The following is a 12,749-nucleotide window of genomic DNA, read 5'->3' on the forward strand; positions in this document are numbered from 1 at the left end:
AGAGATCTGGGCCTAAATCCATCGTATTTTTGCTCACCATGCCCATCCTGTTTGGACCCAGCCACATTCAAACCAGACTTGACCCTGCGCCCAATGGGAAGAGTCCAGCCTGAACTGCCAGACTAGGTCCTCCCTGGACTGGAAACAAGCATCCTAGGAATGGTTTCATGCTGTCAGCAGAGGACCTGGCTTGACAGTTCGGTCTGGACTGTTCCCATGAGGCACAGGTTCAAGACTGATTTGCATATGGCTGGGTCTAAACTGGTGTGGCATGGTGAGCATAAGAAGGATGGATTTAACCCAGATCTCTTGACTGGGGTTGAATGTTTGATTTATTTAGCATTCAGTCCTTCACAAGCGTATCACTTGTGTGGGTAGGCCTAGTGCCCGAGAAAAACCTAGCAAACCTGTACATTTTTGGAAACTAGACACCCAGGCGAATCCAGGATGGGGTGACTTGACTGGCTCTCACCAGGTTCTGTTACCCAGAATCCCTTGAAAACCTCAAACTTTGTAAAAAAAACCCATTTTCCTCACATTTCTGTGGTGGAAAGTTCTAGAATTACGAAAATTCCACCCACCCCGCGTTCCCCAAAGTCTTCCAAGAAAAATGTTACCTCACTTGTGTGGGTAGGCCTAGTGCCCGCAACAGGAAATGGCCCAAAACGCAACGTGGACACACCACATTTTCCACCTAGCATACCTATACATTTTTTAAAACTAGACCCCCCGGGAAGTCCAACATTTTCCTACCCAGAATCCCCTGCAAACCTCAAATTTAGCTGAAGAAAGCACTTATTTCTCACATTTCTGTGTGGGAAAGTTCTGGAATCTGCATGGATCCACAACATTCCACCCACCATGCATTCCCCAAAGTCTTCCAAGAACAATGGTACCTCACTTGCGTGGGTATGCAAAGATAACAATTATTGGACAGAATGCAGAACAATGTCATACATTCATCCTAGTACACAGATCTGGGCCTAAATCCATCGTTTTTTTGCTCACCATGCCATTCCAGTTTGGACCAAGCCACCTGCAAACCAGTCTTGCCTCTGCGGCCAATGGGAACAGTCCAGCCGAACTGCCAGGCCAGGTCGTCCCTGGATTGGAAACAAACATCCTAGGACCGGTTTCGGGCTTTCAGTCTTCATCAGCCAGGATAGCTTGACTCCAGTGGCATGGAGAGCACGGCACCCACATTTGGGCACACCTGTCCCACTCGGGGTGACAAATGCAAAAAGAACAATTGATGACAGAATGAAGAACAATGTCATACATTCACCCCAGTACAGAGATCTGGGCTTAAATCCATATTTATTTTGCTCACCATGCCATTCCAGTTTGGACCCAGCCACTGGCAAATCAGTCTTGACCCTGCGCTCAAATGGAACAGTCCAGCCAAACTGCCAGGCCAGGACCTCCCTGGACTGGAAACAAGCATCCTAGGACCGGTTTTGGGGTTTCAGCCCTTATTAGCCAGGATAGCTTAACTCCAGTGGCATGGAGAGCACGGGACCCACGTCTGGGCATACCCGTCCCACTCGGGGTGACAAATGCAAAAAGAACAATTGATGGACAGAATGCAAAACAATGTCATACATTCACCCCAGTGCAGAGATCTGGGCCTTAATCCATCGTTTTTTTGCTCACCATGCCCATCCCGCTTGGACCCAGCCACATTCAAACCAGACTTGACCCTGCGCCCAATGGGAAGAATCCAGCCTGAACTGCCAGACCAGGTCCTCCATGGACTGGAAACAAGCATCCTAGGAATGGTTTCATGCTGTCAGCAGAGGACCTGGCTTGACAGTTCGGTCTGGACTGTTCCCATGAGGCACAGGTTCAAGACTGATTTGCATATGGCTGGGTCTAAACCGGTGTGGCATGGTGAGCAAAAGAAGGATGGATTTAACCCAGATCTCTTGACTGGGGTTGAATGTATGATTTATTTAGCATTCAGTCCTTCATTTGTTTGCGTATCACTTGTGTGGGTAGGCCCAGTGCCCGAGAAAAACCTAGCAAACCTGTACATTTTTGGAAACTAGACACCCAGGGGAATCCAGGATGGGGTGACTTGACTGGCTCTCACCAGGTTCTGTTACCCAGAATCCCTTGAAAACCTCAAACTTTGTAAAAAAAAACATTTTCCTCACATTTCTGTGGTGGAAAGTTCTAGAATTACAAAATTCCACCAACCCCATGTTCCCCAAAGTCTTCCAAGAAAAATGTTACCTCACTTGTGTGGGTAGGCCTAGTGCCCGCAACAGGAAATGGTCCAAAACGCAATGTGGACACACCACATTTCCCACCTAGCATACCTATACATTTTTTAAAACTAGACCCCCCGGGAAGTCCAACATTTTCCTACCCAGAATCCCCTGCAAACCTCAAATTTAGCTGAAGAAAGCACTTATTTCTCACATTTCTGTGTGGGAAAGTTCTGGAATCTACATGGATCCACAACATTCCACCCACCATGCATTCCCCAAAGTCTTCCAAGAAAAATGGTACCTCACTTGTGTGGGTAGACCTAGTGGCTGCGACAGGAAATGGCCCAAAAAGCAACATGGACACACCACATTTTCACAGTGAAAACTGACCCTTTTTTTGCAAAGTGCCTTGCAGGTAGATCACAAAACAACCCGTTTTGCAAGTGGGGTCCCCTGGGTTCTTGGCCCCGGGCTCGGCGGCCATCTTTGGAAACTACCAAACCCACACATTTGTGAAAACTAGACATCCGGGAGAGTCCAGTGAGGTATGGCTTGCGTGGACCCCCAAGGTTTTCCTACCAAGAATCCCCTGCAAACCTCAAATTTAACTTTAGTCAAGTACCCAGGATCTGCGCAAATGCATCACAAAAACACAAAGCAAGATCAGGAATTCAATAGCCACCACCACATTCCAAAACTATGACTATATATTTCATTCTAACCATCACACTAGATAAATCACTATCTTAAATAGCTCTATAAAAACATTTATCAGTCTCTCAATATCTCCATAACAGTGTGTATTAATGATACAATGGGTTAAATGAGTGAGTGCATAAGTCTCCAAGTGGTTCTGTGACTGCCTGCATGAGTCCTTCAGTAGGTCCATAAGTGGATGCATAAGTCTCTGAGTGGTTATATGAATGTCCGCATGAGTCTTTGAGTGAGTTTGTAAATTGGTGTATAAGTCTCTGACTTGGTATGTGAGTGGGTGTATCAGTCTGACTTGGTATGTGAATGGGTACATGAGTGTGTGACTGGATTTATGAGTGAGTGCATACATGTCTGAGTGGGTCTGTCTATCAGTGGATATGTGACTGGGTAAATGAGTCCTGAGTGGATCTGTGAGTGGGTGTATAAGTCTATAACTATGTATGTGAATAGGGGCATGAGTCTCTGAGTGCATCTGTAAGTGGGTGCATGAACCTCTAAATGCTTATGTGAGTATACACATGGGTTTCTGAGTGAGTCTGTGAGTGGGTGTATGAGTGTCTGAGTGGATATGTGAGTAAGTACATGAGTCTGTGACTGTGACCATTGAGGGTGTCTATATAGATACTTTGTGTTTTATATTTCCATCAATTTTTACAATGATGCCGTGACAGTTACGGCGTCCCCGTGAACATGCACGGGGGCTTGCTGGTGGTTGTGGCATTCTCATGACTATTGGATATGATTAAAAAAAACTATTTTGGACACATAACTTGTGACACCAACACCCCCATTTCTCAAACATGGGGTCAGATCATCTCCACCCTGATCCTTTATGTTAGCTTGAAAACAAATTTTCAGCCCCGGGAACCGTTCCCAATCGATAAAATGGTGGCTGCAACTTTCTGTTCAGGTTGTGACCAGCCAATCAGAGCATTCCCGTGGGAGCATGCAATTTTGAGTAATCGTGCAATCTTTGGAAATATCCACGGTTGTTACGAAAGCGCTGCAAAATATCAGTGGCCAGAGATATCACTATATTTCTTGGCTTAAATTTCTCAAAAACTAATGTATTTGCACCAAATAACTAAATGCACAATCTGTGTAACAACATCTACCTTTTTGCCAAATTTGGTGTAATTTCCTCCAGCAGTTCAGGCTGTACGTTTGACAATGCATTCCCATGGGAAATAACATTAAAAATCCACCATAATTAGGTGCCCCTATTTCTCGGTCCCCACTGTGCACAACACTCCCAAACTTTTCATGACACACAGAACCCACTTAGAGACTGAAAGAAAACATGAAGATTAGTCAAACAACATCAAAGTTATAGGCAAGTCAAATAATCATTTTCTTATTGAAACTAGGTCCTAACTATAATTCTAACTACCTACTGGTGACTGCCAGGAGGTAATATATATATATATATCCATACCTCACTGCTCTTTCTAGATCAGCGGGACCCATGGGAAGTGGCGTGCACTCCGGCAGAGTGATCTGGCTATTATCGCAATCCAAATCCACTCAAAAGGAGTGGATTATGCCCTGAGAGCATGCTGGGAGTACTTTTGGATTGTGACATATATATATATATTTATATTTATATACTATACTATACTATACTATATAACACAGGTTACAGAGACGTTATAGTTAGCCTGACATTTCACTCGTACAAGACCAGAGAAATTCAGCAGTTAGAGTTAGCTGAGCTAAATATAACTAGTTCCCCCGCAATGCACTGCTTATGAATTCACATATTACATCACTCATTACATTGTCAGTGACATCACTCATGGCATGTTAAATGAAATCACTCATGACATCACTGATGACATCATCCAGTGACTGTGAGTGTTTTAAAAAAGTGTTAAATATGTATACCTGAGTGTATTGGTGAATCAATGGGTGTATGAGTGCCTGTATGGATGATTCAGTGGGTGCATGACTGACTTAATACGTGAGTGATTAGGTTTCTCAGTGAATGTATGGGTGAGTGACTTGGTTGTGTGAATGTTTGTATCACTTTGTCAGCTGGTGCATAAGTGGCTGTATGGGTTGGTGATTGGGTACATAAATAAAATAAGATTAGTTGTCTGACTACCAGTATGGGTTTATGAGTGTCTGTGTGGGTGTCTGTGTGGGTGGGTGAGGGTGTGTGTGATTGCCTACATAGATGTGTGAGTAAGTGAGTCAGTGGCTGTATGGGTTATTGAGTGCATCTGGGATAGGCTGTATGGGTGACTGAATGTGTGTATGGTTGTACTGATGAGTAAATTAATATGTCAGTATCAGAGAAAACAGAAGTCCTCATCCTTGGCTCCAACCCCTCCACATGGGACAACTAGTGGTGGACTCTTGCCCTTGGAATACCCCCACCCCAACGGACCTGGTACAGAACATCAGCATCATATTAGACTCATCACTCACAATGAAACACCAGATCAATGCCGTACCCTCAGACTACTTCAACACCCTCCTCATACTCCGAAAAACATTCAAATGGATCACATCCAAATCCATAAAAACTGCCATGCACGCTCTCCTCAGGAGCAGACTGGACTACGGCAATGCTCTCTATTCTGGAATCAACAAGAAACTACTTTGCAAACTCCAGATGATCCAGAATGATACAGTTATACTGACCCTAGACATCCCCAATCACAGCCACATCACCCTTCACCTCTACAATCTCCACGGGCTCTCTATTGAAGGAAGAATAACCTTAAACCTCCTCACTCATGCATACAAGGCCCCCCACAACACCGTTCCAACATACCTAAAAAAACGCCTCTCCTTCTACGCAGCCAAAAGACACTTCTGATCAGCTGACCTCTCTATAGCCACCGTTCCACGCATATCAAAGACCAGAACTGGAGGATAGTCCTTCTCCTACCTCACAGCCAAGGCTTGGAATTACTGCCCTTCCACCTCCGACAAGCCCCCACACTGGCTCTTTTGAAGACCCCACCACTCAATGGAGCCCCACCCCAGCATCTTGAGACCCTTGCAGGTGAGTAGTTGCGCTTTACAAACCCTGATTGATTGATTGATTGATTGATTGATTGAGTGGTATGTAGGTGAGTAACTGCACATGTGAAAGGCAGTATAGGTGAGTGTTGGTGTATATGAGTGACTATCAGTGAGTCAGTGAGTGTGAGAGTGGCTGTATAGGTGAGTGCGTGCTTGAGTCAGTAACTGTACAGGTGAGTATGTGTTAATATATGTATGAGTGAGTAAGTGTCTGTGTGTAACTATATAGGTGAGTAAGTGCCTGTGTGATTGACTATATGGGTGAATGAGTAGGTATGTGAGTAGCTCTATGGGTGACCGACAGTGTGTGAGTTGCCGTATGGTGTATGAGTCGATATATAAGTGACTGTATTGGAGAGTGAGTTGGATTATGAGTGGCTCTATGGGTGACTGAGTGGAAGTGTGTGTAGTTATATGGGTATGCGACTGGGTGCTTCAGAGATTCTGTGGATAATGTCATCAATGATGTCACTGTCCATGTCATGAGTGATGTAATATGTGCATTCATATGCAGTGCATGGCGGGGTCGCGAGTTATCATTAGCTCAGCTAACGATAACTGCTTAATTTCTCTGATTTTGTATGAGTGGAATGTCATCCTAAATATAAGATCCCTATAACCTTGACTTTTTTTCAGTGAATTTCAAAGGTTTTAAAAAAAATCTATTTCCTAACTATAACGTCCCTGTAACCTGTGGTTTTTTTCAGTAAATTTCTATGGATTTTCAAAATATGCTCTAATACTCAGAGCCACCCAAGAGCCCAAAATGTTGTTCATTCTCTTGTGAACTTTTGTTTTTTCATTTTTGATATTCGGACAATGTTGCAATCATTGCTATCACACTGCGAAAACGCAAAACAGTTGCAAACATTAAACGACCACCACAACATTCAAAAATTCTAACTTAAAAAATTCATTTCAACTATTGCAATTCACAGATTACTAACTTAAAGAGCATATTTGAACACATATTTTTGTAGTAACTTTTTTTTAAACTTTATTTGAACCCTACTTCCTGTTTTTGCGATTACGCCAAGAGCCACGATGACTTTGGTAACTGCGGCGATCAAGCCTTTTTAAAGAGGTGTAAAACACATATATGCACAAATTGTACAGTATTTTAGACACTAGAGGTTTATTACTGCACTGTTTAATGTTGTATTTTATGAGGAGTTTGTATAAAAACAATCTTTTAAACAAATGTTCCATGTTTGCGAGTATTGTGAGAATTGCGCAGATGTGGGTAACTGCGATTGTTGTGCCTTTTTTTAAAAGTGTAAAACACATTTATGCACACATTTTACAGTATTTTAGACACTAGGGGCTTTGTAATGCACTGTCAAAAATCATATTTTTCAAGATAGTTTGTATAAAATTCATCTTTAAAATCCATCTTCCGTTTTTGTGGTGACACCGGGGGTCACAAATACGTTGATACATGCTATGGTACACAGGGGGTCGCACTGGCGGTCGTGGCGGCATCCGGAATATCACACACAATTTAAAAAATCCATTTTGGACACATGACTTGTGTCACTAATACCCCTGTTTGTCAAACATGGGTCTGAGTACCTCTACTTAAATATCCGCGACCAGAGATATCACTATACAGTTTGGATTTAATTTCCCAAAAACTACTGAATGGATTTGCACAAAATAACAAAAAGCACAATCTGCGTAACTACATCTACCTTTCTAAAAAATTTGTTGCAATTCTGTCCAGCATTTCGGGTTCGACAACACATTCCTATGGGAATTAACATTACCAGCGCACCTTTATTTCACGCTCCTATTTCTCGGTCTCCACTCCGCGGATCACCCCATGACATGTGCAATAGGAAGGTTTTTAACTGCAATACAGGAGTCGTTGAAGGAATTGGCAATATATTTTGAAATGGGCGCGGGGTAGAAACACAACTTTACCCATGACCTGGGAATATCCCTGGCTCTCGGAAACCTGTACGGACGTATAAATGTATATCTAATGTATAAATGACCCTTTTTCCTACTTTGGTGATGAATTAAGAACTTTTTCTAGTTTGGCAGAGCTCCCATTGTATATTTTATTAGGATTTTTAGCGCGTTTTACATTGTTTTATGGTCACAGCGTCTGCATAATTTACATTTTAGTTGTATGTAGTGTGGCATTTTTTATGGCTATATTTGCCAAAATAAAAAAATAACAAACAAACGGATCACCCAAAAACTTTCCATGACACACAGAACCTACCTTGACACCTTTATGGTAAAATTTCATGGAGATTGGTCAAATGAGGCTAAATGTTCAGGAAAGATAAAAAATGCATTTCCTATGGAAAATAGGCCCTAACTATAACTACCTACTGGCGACAGCTATATATCTTTATATGTATATAACACGTAATACTTGCCTTCAAAATACTTACACTTACGTGTAAATTTATTGCCACGCACATGCCTTTACCACATTGTAATCCCGTCCATGATAAAAGCATACTCGTCGTAAAAACAGTTGTGGTAAAGACTGTTTCGTCATAAAGCCTTTGTTGTAAAGGCATTCATGCTTTTGCCATCGTTGTACACATTGTTTCCCCAGAGCTGTAACTGCCACTTTATAACACATATGCTCCTTGAGTGGGTCTGACAACTCCATATGATATCTGAGTTTTAAAAACAGATAAGTTAAAAATAGTTTTTTTTTAATAAAGTGATAGAAATGCAAATCTTGTCTTACCTATCTTTTAGTCTGCATCAGGTGTGTTAATTGATTTCCTCTTAGGAAAGGTTAACACTAGGCTGTTTCTCAAGGGTTTTAATATTGATCGCAGTTACTACTTAACAGTAAATCTGTCATCTTGTATGCAAAAAAGCATCGTGGCTAAAGCCTTCTGCAACTGCAGAACTCGCGGATTAAAGGTTAGTTTGACCTTCTTGGTGATTAGCTAAACTTCATGAATAGACTGCTGCGCCTTTCTGACTTCCACCAGCCTCCTTCAATGCTTTTAGAGTTTTACCCGTGTAACATCCTGCCATCTTTTGTTTTTAATTTTTACTGCGAGGAACAGTTGATATATTTAAATATGTGTAGAACATGCTTCTGGAAGCAGGTTCACTAATACATAAATGCCCTTTTTCAGACTTACAATGCCACGGTGCAAAAGTTACAATTCACATTATAACAATAGGACAGCCTATCTTTATAAACCATGGCTTACTCCTTCACAGAGGCCATGTTACAATCACCCTAAAGAAGAACACATCTGAGCCTATTCATAACGATGCTATGAATACATCAGCTCGTTCATTGGCTCAAATGTTATGCAATTCCCCCTACTCACTAGAAAATTGCATGGATTTAAGTGTGTGCAGATCTGTAAAAAACAAAGCACTACTTATTAGCAGGGTTGAGCAAGGGGTGTGGCCTCCTCCCCACTCGAGGCCTCATCTCTCATGAGGCATGGCCCACATTCAACAATGACAGTAAATAGTATGTTTCCTTTTGCGCATTTATGTATTTACATTATATGATTTATGTCACAAAGGATCCACTATTGCTTCTTATACTGAATTAACAAGTCGTTGTGGATTTCTTTTGTAAAGCCAAAGAGCTTTGAAGTGAGAATATAAGTATACTATAATGCGAGAGGTCTTTTATTCCATATAATGCGCACACCATCACTCTTCCCAGCCCTATTTTAATTCTTTAGACTTATGTTCATTGTTGTGTAAGAACGATCTTGGATGCAGATGTATAGAACAAATGTGGATTCTGCACCGTAAAGACAGCCCCATCAATACAGCTTTTAATTCCTTCGAAATGTATTTTAAGTAGCTAATGTGTCACTTTCAAAAGTAGCTCTATTAAAGAATGTGTGGGGACATGCAAATAGATTCCTGCCTTCTTACACGAGATCCCAGCGGTGCAAACAATAATCACGCTGCATAAAGTAATCCTTATCAGCTACCAGTGGAACATTTAGGGAAGAGTTCGGAAAAAAAAGAAAATCTCTGTAATCCTTTCATAGTTAAAATACCCGTTGCACTACTGCTCATTGACCTGCCTCAATGACTGGCTTCTGGTTCTCTCAGCATTTTGATGTTGCATCTCAAAAACAACTACTTATTAGATTAGTGCACAAATGTATCTTTTTTACAAGGAAGCATTGATTGCACAACAATACTGTAATGTATGCGATAGCATATATGCCCGTGCATGAATTTCTATTGTAAGTTACCAAAGGAGATTCATTATCATATATAAAGAAACAGTGCCAAAGTCGAGCTCATATGTAAAATAACAGAACTCTGAGATAACTTTCAGTATCTGTATAATGTACACTAAGACACATCATTATTGCTCACAATAACAGCCTTGCCCCAGCATTCTTTAAAAGGCTTAAGGGGACATTCTCAACAATCGTCGAAAACTATCGCTAACCTCAGTTAGCGTGCGATTTCTTATCGCCATGTACCACGTGAAATTATCGCCGTGCTAGCGGCGTATTCACAACACGCCGCTAACAGGTGATAGTTTCAGGGAACAGCAGTGAAAACTGCCGCTAACATCAGCGCGAAGGCGGTAGGAAATCCGGCGTTAGCGGGCGGAAACTACCGATAGGCCCATTAGTGGTAAAAAAACTCAACGTGATTTTTTTTTGTCTCTAATGCAAAAAATAGCCTATCAGTCAACATTCAATAGAAAATAGGTATAAAAAACAAAAAAATGCAGAATGCAGCAGCCTGGGCCAAGTACAGCAGACATCAACAACCCCGGCAAGCCACCCAACCCATGATGACCAGGATGCCTCGCTGAACCTGCATCTGGAGCCTGGATGCCTCGCTGGACCTGCATCTGGAACCTGGATGCCTCGCTGTACCTGTGTCTGGAGCCTGGATGCCTCGCTGGACCTGCCTCTGGAGCCTGGATGCCTCTCTAGACCTGCATATGGAGCCTGAATGCCTCACTGGACCTGCATCTGGAGCCCGGATGCCTCACTGGACCTGCGTCTGGAGCCTGGATGCCCCGCTGGACCTGTGTCTGGAGCCTGGAGTGGGATGCAGAGGAGCTGTGGAGTCGATGAGCTGTGATGGTAGACATTGAGGTGTGACTAACCCCAATGCCTGGTGGTGAAGTCTGGCAGGTCGCATGGAGACACGTTGCAGGAGCGCTGCAACTTCACACCTAAGGGGGCCCTGCTGCATCAACTGCATCAGGAGGTTCACCAGCAGACTTGGCGGCAACTACTGTACCCAGGCTTGTGAAATCCTACCTGGCTGAGGCTCATGCTGGCGGAGCCACAGATTTGGAGAGAGTGCAGCGGATTGCGCCATGGGGTCAATGCCCAGGTAAGGAGAAGGTGGGATGCTTAGCGCAGTACGCCTGGGGGTCGAGTCGCCCACGCCTAGCCCATGTAGATGATGCACCCCCAGTGGCGGCTCATCTGCTGTGGCGGAATAGAGTCACCCCACTTCTTTCAAGCAGTGCAGAGGAGGAACAATCATCGCATGATGATACCTTACTGATGTAACTGTGCTATGTTTCCTCTGCTTAGGACTGCTCCAAGCACGGGGCAAGGCATGGGCGGATTGGCATGCCCACTCAAGTGCGCAGTGACAGTTTAGTTGACCCACTCAAGCCTCACAAAGCAGTCATGCGCACTTCCTTGTTCGAAATACAGGCTGCATTACAGCCTGCACGGAGAAAATGCCCACCCTCCAGCCCCCGGCCGCATACTTTGTCCCGTTGCCAATTACCAATCCCACCGCCGCATCGCAACGTTGTGATTGGCTCAGGGGAGGGAGCCTGACTGTCTACTTCCTGTTCCTGGAAGCAGACGCAGGAGAGCAGGAGCAATGAAGACACGAGACCCGGCTTCGAGGTAAGACTTCCCTTATTAAAATATTTACAACACCCGCTCACACACACATCCCCGCATCCACGACACATTCAGTGTTATTTCCAGCGTTTACCACCTCACAGCTGTCCAGCCACCCAGCACTTCTCAATGGCAGCCACTGTGCGCCCATGCACAGCAGGCGTACAACTGGTGTGCCAAAGACACGTACGTGGTTGCGACGCATGCCATAACACTGCATTCCATTCCAATGCATACTAATACTAGGCACATTGCAACAGTAGAGTAGGTGTTGCATAGCGGAGACATTAATATCACTATTTCCACTTCAGTGAGTGCAACCCAAAACTAACCTTTGCACCCTAAACCCAACATGAACCCTGGAATTCCATTTTGAGCCCCATAACAGACCCAAAATTCAAATTTGACCCGAGTGCACACCCCAATTTTCATATTTGACCCAAATGCACACCCCAATTTTCATATTTTACCCCAAAACACACCCCAATTTTCATTTTTTACATCCAAAGCCACACCCACCCTAAAAACGTTAAATTACCCCATTACTGACCTCACAATGTGTTGTAATCAAATGCGATGTAAAGGCACCTGCATTGTCAAAGTTGTGTTGATAACGCTGCACTGCCTGCGTTGTAATGGTAGTCTCCTGTGCCAAAGGCAACCCATAGGCTACACCGTTTGTGTCCGTCTGCCCCTAAACCGCGCTCAGCACCAAGGAGCCTTCCTCTTGGACACTCCATCTCTACGATGCCAGCACCCTCCTCGCCATCAACCCTGTACGCCATTTCGCCTGCCAAGACCAGCCCTTGCTCTGGACCGGACTTGGCCATCACTGATGGCTGCAGTATCACCCGCAAGGAGCAACCCGACCATCAAGGAGGATACATTGCCATCACCTACAGCAGCATACTCTGCCTGACCACGCACTCTAGTG

Source organism: Triturus cristatus, chromosome 12 (assembly GCF_964204655.1).
Source record: "Triturus cristatus chromosome 12, aTriCri1.1, whole genome shotgun sequence".
Taxonomy (NCBI): Eukaryota; Metazoa; Chordata; class Amphibia; order Caudata; family Salamandridae; genus Triturus; species Triturus cristatus.